The sequence below is a fragment of the Ornithorhynchus anatinus genome, chromosome 18 (assembly GCF_004115215.2).
Source record: "Ornithorhynchus anatinus isolate Pmale09 chromosome 18, mOrnAna1.pri.v4, whole genome shotgun sequence".
Taxonomy (NCBI): Eukaryota; Metazoa; Chordata; class Mammalia; order Monotremata; family Ornithorhynchidae; genus Ornithorhynchus; species Ornithorhynchus anatinus.
Window position 1 is genome coordinate 19,639,878 of NC_041745.1, and position 16,604 is coordinate 19,656,481.

The 16,604-nt window shown below is 40.6% G+C and overlaps 1 non-coding gene across 1 annotated transcript; it reads left to right on the plus strand.

The window, feature by feature from the left end:
* The first annotated feature begins 1,959 nt into the window (after positions 1–1,959).
* On the plus strand, positions 1,960–2,097 carry LOC114805509. Its single transcript, XR_003753483.1, has one exon. It is a non-coding gene; the product is annotated as a small nucleolar RNA SNORA7 (small nucleolar RNA).
* The last annotated feature ends 14,507 nt before the right edge of the window (positions 2,098–16,604 follow it).

The following is a 16,604-nucleotide window of genomic DNA, read 5'->3' on the forward strand; positions in this document are numbered from 1 at the left end:
GAAAGAGTACGGGCTTGGGAATCAGAGAACATGGGTTCTAATCCCGGCTCTGCTGCTTGTCTGCTGTGTGACCTTGGGCAAGCCACTTAGAGAAGCAGCGTGGCTCAGTGGAAAGAGCACGGGCTTTGGAGTCAGAGGTCATGGGTTCGAAGCCTGGATCTGCCACTTGTCAGCTGTGTGACTGTGGGCAAGTAACTTCACTTATCTTTGCCTCAGTTACCTCATCTGTAAAATGGGGATTAAGATTGTGAGCCCCACGTGGGACAACTTGATTCCCCTGTGTCTACCCCAGCGCTTAGAACAGTGCTCTGCATATACTAAGCGCTTAACAAATACCAACATTATTATTAACTTTTCTGTTCCTCAGTTTCCTCATCTGTAAAATGGGGATTAAGACTGTGAGCCTCATGTGGCTCAACCTGATTACCTGGTGTCTACCCCAGGGTTTAGAACAGTGCTTGTCTCATAGTAAGCACTTAACAAATACCATATTTCATTCATTCAATAGTATTGAGCACTTACTATGTGCAGAGCATGGTACTAAGTGCTTGGAATGTACAATTATTATTATTACTTATGGTCCAGCTAGCCTGAAAATAACATTGGACCTGTGTTAACACTAGACCTTGGGAACACCGGGAACTTTCATTCATTCAATAGTATTTATTGAGCGCTTACTATGTGCAGAGCACTGTACTAAGCGCTTAGGATGAACAAGTCGGCAACAGATAGAGACAGTCCCTGCCGTTTGACGGGCTTACAGTCTAATCGGGGGAGACGGACAGACAAGAACAATGGCACTAAACAGCGTCAAGGGGAAGAACATCTCGTAAAAACAATGGCAACTAAATAGAATCAAGGCGATGTACAATTCATTAACAAAATAAATAGGGTAACGAAAATATATACAGTTGAGCGGACGAGTACAGTGCTGTGGGGATGGGAAGGGAGAGGTGGAGGAGCAGAGGGAAAAGGGGAAAATGAGGCTTTAGCTGGGGAGAGGTAAAGGGGGGATGGCAGAGGGAGTAGAGGGGGAAGAGGAGCTCAGTCTGGGAACGCCTCTTGGAGGAGGTGATTTTTAAGTAAGGTTTTGAAGAGGGAAAGAGAATCAGTTTGGCGGAGGTGAGGAGGGAGGGCGTTCCAGGACCGCGGGAGGACGTGACCCAGGGGTCGACGGCGGGATAGGCGAGACCGAGGGACGGCGAGGAGGTGGGCGGCAGAGGAGCGGAGCGTGCGGGGTGGGCGGTAGAAAGAGAGAAGGGAGGAGAGGTAGGAAGGGGCAAGGTGATGGAGAGCCTTGAAGCCTAGAGTGAGGAGTTTTTGTTTGGAGCGGAGGTCGATAGGCAACCACTGGAGTTGTTTAAGAAGGGGAGTGACATGCCCAGATCGTTTCTGCAGGAAGATGAGCCGGGCAGCGGAGTGAAGAATAGACCGGAGCGGGGCGAGAGAGGAGGAAGGGAGGTCAGAGAGAAGGCTGACACAGTAGTCTAGCCGGGATATAACGAGAGCCCGTAATAGTAAGGTAGCCGTTTGGGTGGAGAGGAAAGGGCGGATCTTGGCGATATTGTAGAGGATTGGAGAATTGTATTGGAGAACTTGGTGAGGAAGTAATAGTTAACTATTCTTACTAATAATAGTAATTATCATATTTGCTAGGGCTTACAATATGCCAAGCACTGTACTAAATTCTAGGGTAGATTCAAGATGATTAGGTAGGACCCAGTCTTTGTCAAACATGGAATTCACAGTCTAAATGGGAGGACAAACAGGTTTTGAATCCCAATTTTAAAGATGAGGAAACTAAGGCAAAGAGAAGTTAAGTGATTTGCCCAAGGTCACACAGAAGGCAAGTGGAAGGAGTGAGGGATAGAAACCAGCTCCTCTGGCTCCCAGATTTTAGGCACTGTGGGACAGGCTTGGAAGATTCCAGTTAATTTGAACTCAACTATTTAGACTGTGTTCCTCTCAGAGTTGCACCTGGAGAGTTTCCAGTAGTCTACTGGTCTTGGATATGGGAGGGAGAGTCAAGCAGAGGCCTACCCATTCCATTCCTAGCTTGGCCAGTGGCTAGTGAGTGGAAGGCAACCTGCTACATCAAAACTCACCCGGTGGGGCAGCAGCAGCATGGTAGAGAGTAGAGGGCGGAGACTCAAGTTTACTGCGCAGAAGTAGGCAATGGTAAACCACTTCCATATTTTTTACCAAGAAAACTCTATAGATACACTTCCAGAATGATTGCAGATAGAGAGCGGGACATTCTGGGATAGATGTGCCCATGGTGTCGCTATGGGTCGGAAACGACTCGGCAGAAGACAAGACTTAGACAAGACCGGGACTGGGTCCACTTGCTTAATTTGTATCTACTCCATCGCTTAGAAAAGTGCTTGACACACAAGTGCTTAACAAGTATACTATTGCTACAAATGAAAACAGATTGTTGTGGGCAGGGAATGTGTTTATTGTCATATCATACTCTCCCAGTGCTTAGTACAGTGCTCTGCCCACACTAAGCACTCAATAAATACGATTGAATGAATAAATGGCCACTCTAATGAAAGGGAAAATCAGACATGGTGGGGGGAGGAGATCCTTCCATTCATCTTGGGAGAACAAGAGTTCTTTAGCTCCAAGAACAATTCTTTTTTCTCATTCCAACCTGACTACCAACAGTGTTATACTGTACTCTCCCAAGCCCTTAATACAGTACTCTGTACACTGTTAACACTCATTAAATAGCAATGACTGATTGAACTATTGATTGCTTTCTCTACTGTTGACTTCAGATACACTGCTGTCAGTAAGTCATATTTAGTCACTTCTGCTTTAGACTGTAGGGCATCATTTAGTGCATTATTTCTCTCTTTGGATACCAGGGAGCATTCCTGTGATCCTTCTCTTTTCCTGATCCTTCTCTTTTCCCTTCCCCACCCTACACAATGTCTTTCTTTCTTTTTCTCTTTTCTTTCTTTCTTTCCAATTTCTTAACTTCCAATCTTCTAAATGACCAACACTCAGACAAGGCTATTAACATATCACTTTGGCAAAATATCTCATCCAAATTTGCCTTCCACTTCAGAGCCTTGCTTGAAATGTCACCTGAATTGTGTATGTTTCTTAGGAACCTGCAGACCCCACAACATGCCACTAAAATCACAACCACTTGTAATATTTGAACCTCCGAAGGCTAATGCTTATGGTCCTGAGCTAAAGTTCTGGCAAAGGAGAATAGTGACATTTCTTCTCAAACTGGACACTTGCATTTTTCTGTCTGTCCCTTCATGGCATTTCTTGCTGGACAGATATTTAACACTCTACTAAACAGTGTACTAGGCACTACTAGCTTGTGTGTACTCAGAAACAAGCCAGTCACTGTAGGGAAGGATTCATCAGGAATTCTCTACTATAACCTGAGAAGAATCAGGCATTATCACTTCAGGTGGTGAGCTAGAAAACATGCATTCTGATGCATGTAGTCAGATGATAATACAGAATCTTGTTAATTCCCTCCAGCATGTTTTTATGAATAAAGAAAAATCCCTTGAAGATATTCTGCTTTCCTTTTCACTTGCTTTCAACAAGTTTTATCTATTTGCAGTTTTACTAAAGTGGGATGGCTGTTTCTCAGAACTTTGCCTATTCTAAAGATTGCCTATTCTTTCAGAAGGGTTCAAATGTTCGACTTAGTGTAAAGTCCTGGGAGTCAGAGATCCTAAGTTCTAATCATGGCCCTGCCCTTGGCTGCTGTGAGATCTTGAGCAAGTCATTTAACTTATCTGTGCTTCAATTTCCTCACTTGTAAAATATAAATGTGGAACTTCAGGTTAATTACCCAAATTGGGACTTTTAATAATACCATGTAAAATATCAACGTAAATCAATCATTGTAAAAAGAGGAGAAGGAATAATAAAATAATAAAATATAAAAATGTCAAAAAAACCCTAGATGTCCAGTTCACTTACTGTTCACATGTACCTTTAAAAACTCCATGAAAAATATCAAGCAAGAAAATTAATCCTACTAATGAGAGGAGAATGAATCATTTGAAATGATGAAAAAAATAATTTAAGTGAAAATATTGGCTGCTGTGTCATTAATTTCTCAGGTGTTCTGGAAAAAATCTGCCTTGAAGTTTCAGATGGCTATAGATATTATGCATACTTAAATTAAAGGTAATGCTGTGATAATGTAATAAAATGTGCTAAAATATTAAAAGAGCACTCAACATAGTTATTTTTATATGGAACATGCATTTGAAACTAGTAAGAGGCATCTGAAAGGGGCAGGCAGGGTGGGATTGAGACTTAATTATGACCTAAAGACAAAAGGGAACTTCTTTGAAATGAAGGGACTTCAGATTTATACAAAATGCATTTAAGATTTTGACAAATCTTTCATTTGAAATGGAGGGTTTTTTTTGCCGTATTGTCTCTCTATTTCCTCCTGTTGTGCTGACAACCAGGGAGTCATCTACATACATCTACATCCATGCACCTGGCTCTCATCTCTTTAAGCATTTGAAGAGCAGCATGGCATAGTAGATAGCCATGGGCCTTGAGTCAGAAAGTCAGGAGTTCTAATCCTGTCTCTGACACTTACCTGCTGGTTGGCCTTGGGCAAGTCACTTCACTTCTTTGTGCCTCGGGTACCTCATCTGTAAAATGGGGATAAGACTCTGAGCCCCATATGGGAGAGGGACTGTGTCCAACCTAATTTGCTTGTATCTACCCCAATGCTTAGTAGAGTGCCTGGCACCTAGTAAGCACTTAACAAATTCCATTATTATTATTATATTCAACCTATCCTCACTTAGGTTAGAGAAGCAGCATGTCTCAGTGGAGAGAGCCCAGGCTTGAGAGTCAGAGGTCATGGGTTCAAATCCCCATTCAGCCACTTGTCAACTGTGTGACTGGGCAAGTCACTTCACTTCTCTGAGCCGCAGTTACCCCATCTGTAAAATGGGGATTATGATTGTGAGCCCCATGTGAGCCAACCTGATCACCTCATATCCTCCCCAGCGATTTGAACAGTGCTTGGCACACAGTAAATGCTTAACAAATGTCGTCGTCATTATTCTGAGAATCAGTGTGGCTCAGTGGAAAGAGGTCAGGCTTGGGAGTCAGAGATCATAGGCTCTAATCCCAGCTCCGCCGCTTGTCAGCTGTGTGACCTTGGGAAAGGCACTTAACTTCTCTGTGTCTCAGTTCCCTCATCTGTAAAATGGGGATGAGGACTGTGAGCCCTACATGGGACAACCTGATTACCTTCTATCTACCCTAGAACTTAGAACAGTGCTTGGTACATAGTAAATGCTTAACAAGTACCAACATTATTATATGTATAATTTATTTATTCATTTTAATCCTTGTATTCCCTTTGAGACTGTGAACTCCTTGGGGCAGGGAATTTGGCTACCAACGGTGTTGTAATGTATGCTCTCAGTGATTAGTACAATACTCTGCACCCAGTGAGTGCTCAATAAATACCATTGTTTAATTAACTAATTGATTACATACCAGTGTAATATTCTGTGGGCTTATAATAGGTTTTTTTCTTTAGGCAAGTCTCTAACAATAAGGCCCCGGCAATAGGAGTTGGTTTGTCAAATGGATAATGGGAAACTTTCTACTATCTTCCCCTCAAGGTGAAAGTCAGGATCACTGAAGAAAGGTACATACTATGTTCAATTATTTTATTTTACTTTTTGAGAGGCCCAATGTTTTGTTGAATTGCGACTTAGACAATCCACTATCACAGAAGAGTAACAGTGCTAACCTTCTCTGTACAATCTCTGTAAAGAAATGCTGGATTCTTTTATTTTGCTTCTTGTGTACCCACCCTCTGCAGTGAGCATATGGGCTAGCTAAAATGTGAGAAACCTTAAAAGGGAACAAGTCAATTGGGTTGTTACCAGTCAGAAACCCTTCCTGATGAGAGGTCCATATCCAGTTGGCCCATGAAATCTCTGGCCATTGGTTACTCTGCCCCAAACCAGAGCATGTCAGAGGGCAAGATGGTGAATGATTCTGCTAGTCAAGACCAATTCTAGGCAATTCTTTAAGAAAAAAGATTTTTCTCCTTGATGGTGTCATGTGCTGAGTACTACACTTAATGGGAAAGAGAGTCTGCAGAGTCTTTTTTTCTTAACAAATGCATAAAAACTGATTTTTCCACTGTTTCTGCTTACTTCTCTGTTTTCATATCCACATGGACACAGGACCCTCAGTTCTCCTTGGCAACTGGGAAGCAGCATAGCCTAGCTGATAGAGCATGGGCCTGGGAGTCAGAAGGTAATGGGTTGTAATCTAGGCTCCACTACTTGTCTGCTGTGTGATCTTGGGCAAGTCGTTTGACTTCTCTGTGCCTGTTACCTCATCTGTAAAATGGGGATTGAGACTGTGAACCAATTTGCTTGACTCCACCCCAGTACAGTGTCCGGCACATAGTAAGCACTTACAGATACCATAATTATTATTAATTATTATTATTATAACTGGATCACTGCTGGACACCTTGCTTGGAGACTCCTTTCAAATTACAGGATATTCAGGTCTGGAAAACAACATGGATTAGACACATTTTACCTCCTATAGAAATGTTTCCCATCAGACAGAGAAATGTGTAAACTGCAACTGTGTCTTTGTTACCAATTATTAACCATCTTTTAACTGTTTTGAATCCAGTGAAATCTAAGCTCCTCCTGGACTAATTTATGACTTTATGAGGATTTCAAGGAGGAATAAGTCACTCTCTTTGGAATTAATTTACATTAACACTGCGAGTAGGCATTTTTAAAAGTTTCTTGATGGCCAGGTATGCTCTTAAATATGATGCTTTCAGGAGAGCCTAACTGGGGACTAGAAAATGCATTCTAGGGAATAAGCCTCGCAGTAAGCGTGATCATGCTTAAATGGATATTGCCAAAGTCTTCCTAACTCACTTTTTACTGACCAAGGTTCTCCCTACTGCATTTTTTCACCCCTCTCTGATGGAAGGATATATAAGAATAGATCAAAAAAATCAACTTCTGTGGGATGCAGTTTTAGCACCTCTTCCTAATGAAGGGATTTGGAAACTCTGGGAGGGTTTCTATCTTCCTTTGGGCCTCATTTGCCATTCCCTGCAACATAAGAATATAAGACCATTAACAATGTCTTTACAGAATCAGATAGTGGTTGATCCAGCCCAGTGATCTGACTCTGACCATGGAACAGGATGCTTGTAGGAATGGGTGATGGTTGCCCCTCTTGACACCCATGATTATGATGTTCCATATTAATGGACTTAATCGTCCTCATGATAAGAGTGATTTGAATATTATAGTTTGATGAAGTACACTGAGCTCTGCTCAGGGAGGAAATTACACATTTTGGGAAGTGCTGCTGCATTACCTTGGAGAGCCATTTATTAAATTATCACTTCAGTGCAGCAAATGGTCTCCCTGTGGCCTGAAATACCTCTTCCAAAAGAGCCACCTTTCTCCTAAGGTACCACTGAAGTTCAGGGAAAGTCAAGTTTAAAGAGTCATGATTAAATCAGTGGTTTAAAGAAACAATCAAACATTTTTTTTTTCAAAAAGACCTTAAATCATAGAATTAGCTGGAAAAAAATGTAGAAACTATAAGATTATTCTTCTGCTTTGCATGGTTCTGGTCACTCCTGTTTGAGGGCAACTCATTCCTCCCTTGCTTGAAATTTTTCAACTTTAGTGAAATCCTAATTCTCCACCTACATGGGACATTTTAACAGACAATAAAAAACCCAAATAATCCAAACATTAGCCAGTTGAGCGACCTCAGGACTAAAAAGGTCATTGGAAAGGGGTGGTGGAAGTGACTCTAGATGCAAATACATTCATTTATTCCATAGTTTTTATTGAGCAAAGACTCTGCAAAGAAGTGCACTAAACCCTGGGGGAAAAATATACCAACGAAGATAAGATGCAATGCCTAGTCTCTAAAGTGTCACAGTCTAAGATTAAGGAGGGGGAGGGTTGGAGAGGGGCACATAAGGAGAGATGAAGCAGTTAAAAAAGAAAAGCCTCATAAAAGACACAGCAGCAGTGAGAATGGGAAGAGCTGTAGAAAACTGGCTGAAGGAGAAGTGTCATGCTCCAGTGACTTTGTGTCCAGAGTCCCAACAGTCACAACAACAGGTGTCACCATCAGAATGCAATGTACTAAGAGATTGAGAGAGTACAATACATTAGAGTTGGCTGCAGCTTATCCTGTGGGCTTGAGTCGGAGGTCCTGTGAGTGAATAATCCTCAGTGTGCATATTCCATGGAAAGATACTTGGGGGGTATCCTACATTTGGTTTTTCATCTCTCTGCATTGCAATTTGCATTGTAAAATCTTATTTGCAATAGAAAATCCACTAAAATTTAAGCATGCTCTAACTTCTAAACAGAATTGGAAACTTTTGGCATAATTGGAATTTACGGTGATCCAAATAGATGAATGTACATTTTGCATACATTGTTGGTGTTGAATGATTCCATTTTATAAGCTCTTAGAGGGCAGGAGTGAGTGGATTGATGTCCTCCATGCAGCTCATATCAGAGCAAATGTTCAAATGAGGCTTCAAAATATTTTCTGATGAAGCTCATACCTTTCCTCTTTCTCACATTTCTCTCCATGGTGCAGTCAAATGCTGATGTTCACAGGGGTATGATTCATTGCTAGGGGGAATGCCAAAGAGAATTTACCTTTTGACCTAAAACACTTTCCTTCCTGCTAATTGTACTCAGGGGTTTCATTTCCATTTCTTTGCTGAAAAAATGATATGCGTTGGCTAGAAACTGTTTTGCATGGAGGAGTACTGCTGCAATAACAGAGAAACAATCTATGTATGTTTTTCCCTATTTTCCCTTTGGGTGAACACAACTGAAAAACGCTGGACTTGAGGCTCTGACTGATCTCATGTTTGACTCCAAGACACCTGACAAAATAAGACCAACCAAACCGTTAAAACGGGCAGGAGATGAGTCCGTTGTTTTGCTCGTACTTTTCCCCAAGCTTTTAATACAGTATACTGCACCCCAGGGACTCTCAACAAATACTGTTCCTACTATAAAAATGGGTCCCTGAGGACAGGTAGACTAATTACTTAATGGAGAGGGACTTCTCTTGCTTTCAAGGATGGAAGCTGTCTCTTTTTCCTGCAATGGAGAGAGAAAAGAAGGAAGGCAGAAGAGAGTGGGAGAGAGAAAAAAAGTTAATTGGTCTCCTTTTGGCCTAAGGGAAGAAGAGGCAGCAGGGGCCACTGAAATGCCAGAACCTGAGTATCATTAACACTAGAGTAGTTAGGATAGCACCTTCAATGGGGAAAATTACAGAACACTGGCAGAGTGAGCAGAAAGGCTCATTTTGTAAATAATTAAATCTCTTAAACAAGATACTCATCATTAAATAAAACACCCAAGAGCAGAGGACTAAAAACACACAACGTGGTAGCAGGAGTTAGTTGAAAACAAGTAGATCCAGTTCCTATTCAGATATAAATCAGCAAGTGTCATCCAAGTCATTAAAACTGATAACAAAACCTGTTCCTAACTGGGATTATTTTTGTGAGCTCAAACAGAAAAATCTAGAAAACATTCCTCAGAAGGTGGCAATCTTTTTAAATGTTTTAGATGAAGTAATATTACTATGTAATCCACAAAAGCCTGAAAAGAGTCCATCTAACACAATTATTCACAGCTTTCAAGACATTGGTTTACCAAAAGAAAGCCAAGAGATTCAAAGTTCATGAAAGTTAAGAAAAACAGCAAACTTTGACAAACTAAAAGACAAAATGCTGATTCTGAAACTCTGGCAAGTCTCTCTTTATTTAGGGATTAAATAGGGTGGAGAATAATAAATATGAATGCATGAGGAAATATACTAGGAATATTCCCACTCAACAGCCCAGCTGGTGGAGTGCCAGTTGTACTGGGGAAGCCCTTCTTTTCCATCCCCTCAAGGCAGGAAAAAGGCAAAAACTGAAGCAGCTCCATCCTGGCTCCTCAGGAAGGTTTGTGTCACCCGAGGTCCATCTCCCAGTTTGTCAGGGGTCCAGAGTAACAGCAAGAACAGGGAAAGCAGGAAAGCACCTGCGGCTCCTCACCAGGCTCTGGATCCACTGGCCCCAATCCCAGGGTGGACTGAGGAGACTAACCAAAAATCCTTCTGCTTGTTTACTTTTAATTTAAAAAAATGACAAAAGAAATTCCCCTGGGACAACAGTGGTCCGAGCAGAAGTGACTCCCAGGCTGGAAAGTACTGTGAACAGTGCCCAGCCTCAATCATAGCTGCAAAGATGTGTGCTGGGAGTGAGTGTCCGGTCAGCATCAGATTGCATTATATGACTGGCAGGGAAGGCAGTGCCAGGTGGGGAAGTCAACCCCTTCTACTAGAGTTTGCTAGAAGTGATAGGATGCCCAGACAAATTTGTAGTCCAACCGATCACCTTTATTGCAAATCACACCCCCTACAAAGACCCATTAAGCAAGGAATTTGCTGATTTCTGAGCACCCAGGAAAATATATTACATATGATTTGTTAGAGGTTAAAAATTAAAAAGTTCAAATAAAATACAGAAATCAATCGCTATAAATCAAATGTCAATCACGGCACATTAAAGATAAGAAAGATACTGTATAATTTCTTTGTTATGGAACAATTTGGGGATTGCAAATCTGTTTAGCATTTGACCTAATTCAAAGGGGGTAAAATTTACCACTGGAAGGTACTGTAGGTGGTGGAGAAAGGGTTCAAAAGGAATTTGAGGCTCTGGACACCTGTTATAAAATTTGAGTTTTACAATAGTTACCTTCTAGTAGTACAAATTCAAAAGAATATGCCATTAAGAGAAAATTTTAAAGTGGAGCGTAAAGAATTAGAAATGGAAGACTCTACAGAACTCCTGAATGAATCCATTCAGTAGTGATCACAGAGCAAAAGGATAAATTGCTTAGGTTGTATTTGGGACCAAATGGACAGAATATATGTTTTAAAGAGAGAATTTTCCCACTTGTATAAATTATGGAATTTTTCATCACATGCCAGCAGGGGTCAAATATGTTTTCTTTGCTGTTGCATCTTTGAGATTTTAGTAAGTACTGAGGAAGTACCTTTCAGGCAATGTCACAAGTCAATCTATCATTTGGAAACTATTTTTTTTTAGAAGGTTATCGTTCGTGTTAAGTTCTACTTTTGAAGTTTGCATTAAGAGTTTGACAAGTACTGGAAGACATTAGGAGGTACAAAAAAGCACATTAGTAATATATTGATCGATTATTTAGCTGCCTCTTGCATTTATGTATTGATTTTTTCTTATCCTCAACACTGTGTATATATGTATATTTGACTGAAGATTCATTTATTTCGACTCCATAATTGTTGGATATTTCTGTTTCTTCCATTTGAGTATAAGCTCCTTGTGGGCAAGGAGCAAATTTTGTGCTTGTCATTCTTCCCAAGTGCTTAGTGCAAGGTATTGCACTAAGTAGCACTAAAAATTTGTGTGTAACAATGTATCTACTGTTGTTAGAGGAACACTCCAGAAGGTCTGAAGATACATTAGGGAAGCAGTGTGGCCTAGTGGAAGAAGTCTCTAGGAATCACCTGGGTTCTAATTCATTCAATAGTATTTATTGAGCACTTACTATGTGCAGAGCACTGTACTAAGCACTTGGAATGTACAAATCGGTAACAGAGACAGTCCCTGCCCTTTGACGGGCTTACAATCTAATCCTGGCTTCATCACTTATCACTGTGTGATGTTGGGTAAATCACTTAACTTCTCTGTCCCTCAGTTTCCACACTGGTAAAATAGTGATTAAATACCTGTTCTCCCTCTTACTTTGCTGTGACCAACCTGATAATCTTACATCTACCCCAGCACTTAATACAGAGTTTGGCATATAGCAAGCATTTCCTATTATTATTAATTATCATTATTATTGTTTTGAATAAAATATGTAAAGTGGTAAAGAAGCTATAAAAAATATAAGTTTAAACTGAAGGAAATTCCAAATACAAGAGAAACTGTACCAGCTCCTGGTGATTACAAGTGAAGGAAAATATAAGTAGCATCTGAACAGGCAAAATAGTATAGGAATTAGGATATTGTCTGGCTAGTCTGATTACCATCATATTTAGTGGAAAGAGCATAGGCCTGAGAGTCAGAGAACTAACTTCTTATCCCAGCCCTTAGACAAGTCACTTAACTACTCTATGCCTATTCCTCATTTGTAAAATGGCGATTCAATATCTGATCTCCCTCTCTCTATAATTGTAAGCTGTACATGGGACAAGAACTGTACCCAACTGAATTATCTTGTAACTATCCCAATGCTTAGTACAGTGAGTGGAACATAATAAGCACTTAAAATCAATTATCATCATCATCATCACTACCATGCCTAGTCAACGGAAATAATGTACTTGAAAATACCTAATTTTGTTCCCCAAAACAGAATTTCTCTTTGCCTGGTTAATCTGGATAATTTCCTCAGCCCTCCTCTTCTCTCTGCCCATTTATAAATAGTTTATATCAGACCTATGGGTCCTCAGTGGATAATATGTTTTGGACTAGCCAGCTCAGTGTACATTTCCACATTGGCTATCTATCTATACCAGTCTTGTTGGTTTCTCATCACAGTGAGCTGTATTTTTCAATCACTAACTGTGAAGGAAAGGGGATTTACGCAAACAAAGCTTGACAGCTGCTGGTATGCTCAGATAGCAAGAAGGTTTGAAAAATCTTCATTTTCCGAAGAAGTGGTTTCATTATTAGTACAGTGGTGAGAAGGGTAATTTTGGAAATGGCTTATTCTTGCAAGAAGTTGAAGGCTAAGTTAATAGTCTAAAGGCCAGGGGACAACCTATTGAAGGTTTGAGACATAATTTGCAGTGTAGATATTTACGCCCATCTCAGAAGAATATAAATGGATCAGGGAAAATAGTGAGGAACAGACTGAGAGAAATGTGAAATTTCTTAAACCAAGTTGTGATACTCTTAGCTTTTCACCTAATTTCCCTTTCAAAATACTTAGTTAAAATTTTTTTTTGTTGGGATAACTTAGTTCCTTTCTTCTGAATCTCCCCTGCCCAGTATTAGATGCAGAATGCATTCATTAATGACACTGATTTGGGGTGCATCACTAGGGGAACATATAAGATCCTTAAAACTTGCAAAGTGGGCAACAAACTGAAAGAAAAAAAATTAATCTGAAGGAAATGTAATCTATAGGGGACAGCCCCTTCCCCTTTCAGTTAAAAGGTGAGGTGAAGATATTTAATTATACATTGTAAAACACTGAGGATCAAAGGTGGAATTAAGATAAATATAAAATATCATGATGCTCTAAGGATTTTCTAATACCCAGACCACTCTCACATGTGGGGTGTGCAATTTAGTAGATATTCACTACCTAATAATCAACTGATTTCAGCATATTTTGTTATTGTTCTGCAGGATGCTATATCTCCAATTAAAATTGGCCTGCATATTTTCCTGAATGCCCAAGCATCCATGAATCCAAGAGATAATTTACACAGATTTATCTCTGTTGAGTATGAATAACATAATCATTTTTCAAGTTGACTAGGTAATTATGAATGCTTCATTGTAATGCTATTGCAAGTTTCACCTTCCTTTAAAACATTCAGTACATTTTCTAATCATTTTGAAAATTGACTAGCACTAATTCTTTTAATTACTTGAGAAGTTCATTACTGATCCTTGAAGAGTGCCCCATGTTTATATACATGGGGAGGTCACTCAATCATTTAATCAATCCGTAGTATTGTATGCTTACTAGGTGCAGAGTGCTGTACTAAGCATTTGGGAGAGTACAGCAGATTTAGTGAACATATTCCCTGACCATAACAAATTTACAGTCTAGAGGGGAGCTTAGGGGTTCTGTATCTGATTCCCAAAGGGAAGGTTTAGGAGGGAATCCAAATGAGGCACAATTGCTTGGATTAAGTGGAGGGGCCCTAAAGATCAGTGGTCCCTGTTAAGGAAGAGCCTGGCTTTATAAGGTAGGGGGCTGTGGGTGAGATGGGTAGGTAAGAAGAATGATTGTGGTTGGCGAATGATGAAGCTAGAGCTTAAATAACACCAAATGATGATGAGGTCCACTGTATGCCTAAATTGGTATGTTTGTGTGACCTAGGGTATAGCAGCAGGTCTGTGAAGGTGAAGAATGAGAGAAAGAGGGCAGCTGTAATGACACTGGAACCTATACTTGGAAAATTTAAGTCACTGAAGATCAGTGTATAAAAAGAGGAAAGAAGGAAGGAGAGAAAGGTATCAATATCTCCCCCCCCAAAAAAAGAAGACGGGCTGGGGATATTAGCTGACTACCACTAGTAGTTGTATTGGGTGGTAGAAGTGGTTGACCTGGGCTTCCAGAAGAGAAAGGTTGATGGATAGAGGACTTGAAATGATGTGAAAAAGGCACTGGGGTCTTGAGTTTAGGGGAGTGGAAGAAGGTAAGTTCCCATCCAGAGAAAGGGGCAGGAGATTCAGTGTCATAAGGTGAGAGTCACATCTCAGTGATGGGAAATAAGAGAAGTAAATGGACCAGGAACAACTTGGGGATGAAGGGAAGCTTGCCCTGGATGCTGCAGGGTTCCAAGGGCCCATATCTAGATTGGTTTGAGCTAGAGGGCTTTGAAGGGGAAAGATGTGAAGAGTTAAGATGGCTTGGATTAGAGTGAGCCATCAGTGTGAGTTATTGGAGAGGTGGAGGAAGGAAGGAAGAGATAAAAGAAGGAATGCTAAAGGAGGAAAATGGGAGAGAAGGAGGGAGGACAGAAGAAGTGGGAAGGGCAGAAACAACCAGAAGAAATAATTTCCTGTTCAATAGCACATGGAAGTGCCCTAACTCAGGGTTAGGTAAATCCTGTGAAACAATTGTTTCTATCATCATAATCATCATCAATATCATCAATGGGATTTATGGAGAGCTTACTATGTGCAGAGCACTTTACTAAGTCCCTGGAAGAGTACAATACGACACTGTTCCCTGCCCACAATGAACTTACAGTCTCAAGACAAGATCATACTTTTGTTTTAAAATGTGGATAATGAATGCTGTGATGTCCAACTCTTTAATAAATAGCTCTCCTTTTCTCCCCAAGAAACCATTCAGTGTTAGCAGCACTTAGAGCAATACCTAAGAAATGTAGAAAGAATGAAAACACAAAAGCCTAGAAGTGATTCAATTATTTCAAAAGGGAACAGTCACAATGTGCTTTTAAAGCCACCAGAGAAATGGCAGCCGCAGGGGCAGGGATGACAATGGGGGTTTCCCTAGCTCAGTTCCAATCTAAGCTTGCTCCATCCCAACCCTTACATACCCCGCCACTGCATTTTTCCTGGTGGTCTTGGGGTCCTATGAAGACTGTAAGCCCCATATGGTGCAGGGACTGTGTCCAACCTAATTAACTTGCATCTACCTTAGAACAGTATTTGACACCAAGTAAGCACTTAAATGCCATGAAATAAATGAATTAATAAATACATACATAAAATAAATCCCGAGCCCTATTACTTGGCCCAGTCTCAGCAAAATTCCCAGCATTTGCTGGGAGGCTCTCCGGCTGCTGCCACCGGGTGAGACATCTGGAAATGGGTGGAGTCAGGGGATGGGTGGAAGTGAGCGGAAGGTCCTAACGTGTGTACTGCCCATCCTGTTTCATCTTGGCTAGTGATGCCAAGAGTGACATTTAAAGCACTTGGGAAGTCATTGAGTCAGCTTGCTATGAAGACCTCACGGCGGACGGATTTAAGGAATTTGCTAAATAGCAGAATAACTATCATCAATCCATGTTTCTTCAATGGAACCTCTCCACCTATCATTTCGGCACTTCTGAGTCAACAGGGCATTTGTGTACTCACACCCACCCTTAGCACTTTGGTATATTTCTTAAGCAATAACTCACTAAAATAGCCATTTTTCTTCCTCACAGCTGAAAAGGATTTTAGTGACAGTCTCCCCTACTAAGTTGTAAGGTCTCTGAAGACAGGGATCAAATCTACTAAGTCGATTGTACTCTCCCAAATGCTTAGTACAGTGTACTGCGCACAGTAGGTGCTCAGTAAATACTAATATTGAGTGATTGATACTGCAGCGTCAGGATAGGCCAGAATACAGAGATCTTGTCACAAAATCTCCAGACTAACCCATTCTGCATGACAGTCACAGCAATAATCTATGCTAAACCCAAGATAGCCTAGCCACCTAGATTTAATCAAACTGATTTACTATGATTTTAAACTAATTTCAAGATTTCATTGTCTTCCTATAGCACATTTTTATAATATGAAACAGAGAAGGGGTCTCGCTTGGATAATTATTTAATTTTGAAATCAAAATCTTTTCTTCAATCACTACCTAATACAAATATTTGTACTCATTTCTCTAGGCACCCTGCTATTTAATGTGGTGGAAGACATCATTTATCTTTTCTGTGTAAGTAAGGGAGTCTTCTCAGAGGGGATTGCATATCAGAGGCTCATTTCCAGGATATATCTTTATTGCCTTCTTTGCTGGTTCTGTCTACATACATGGCTTAAGGAACACCTGCAATTACCCAGGGACCTAAAATAG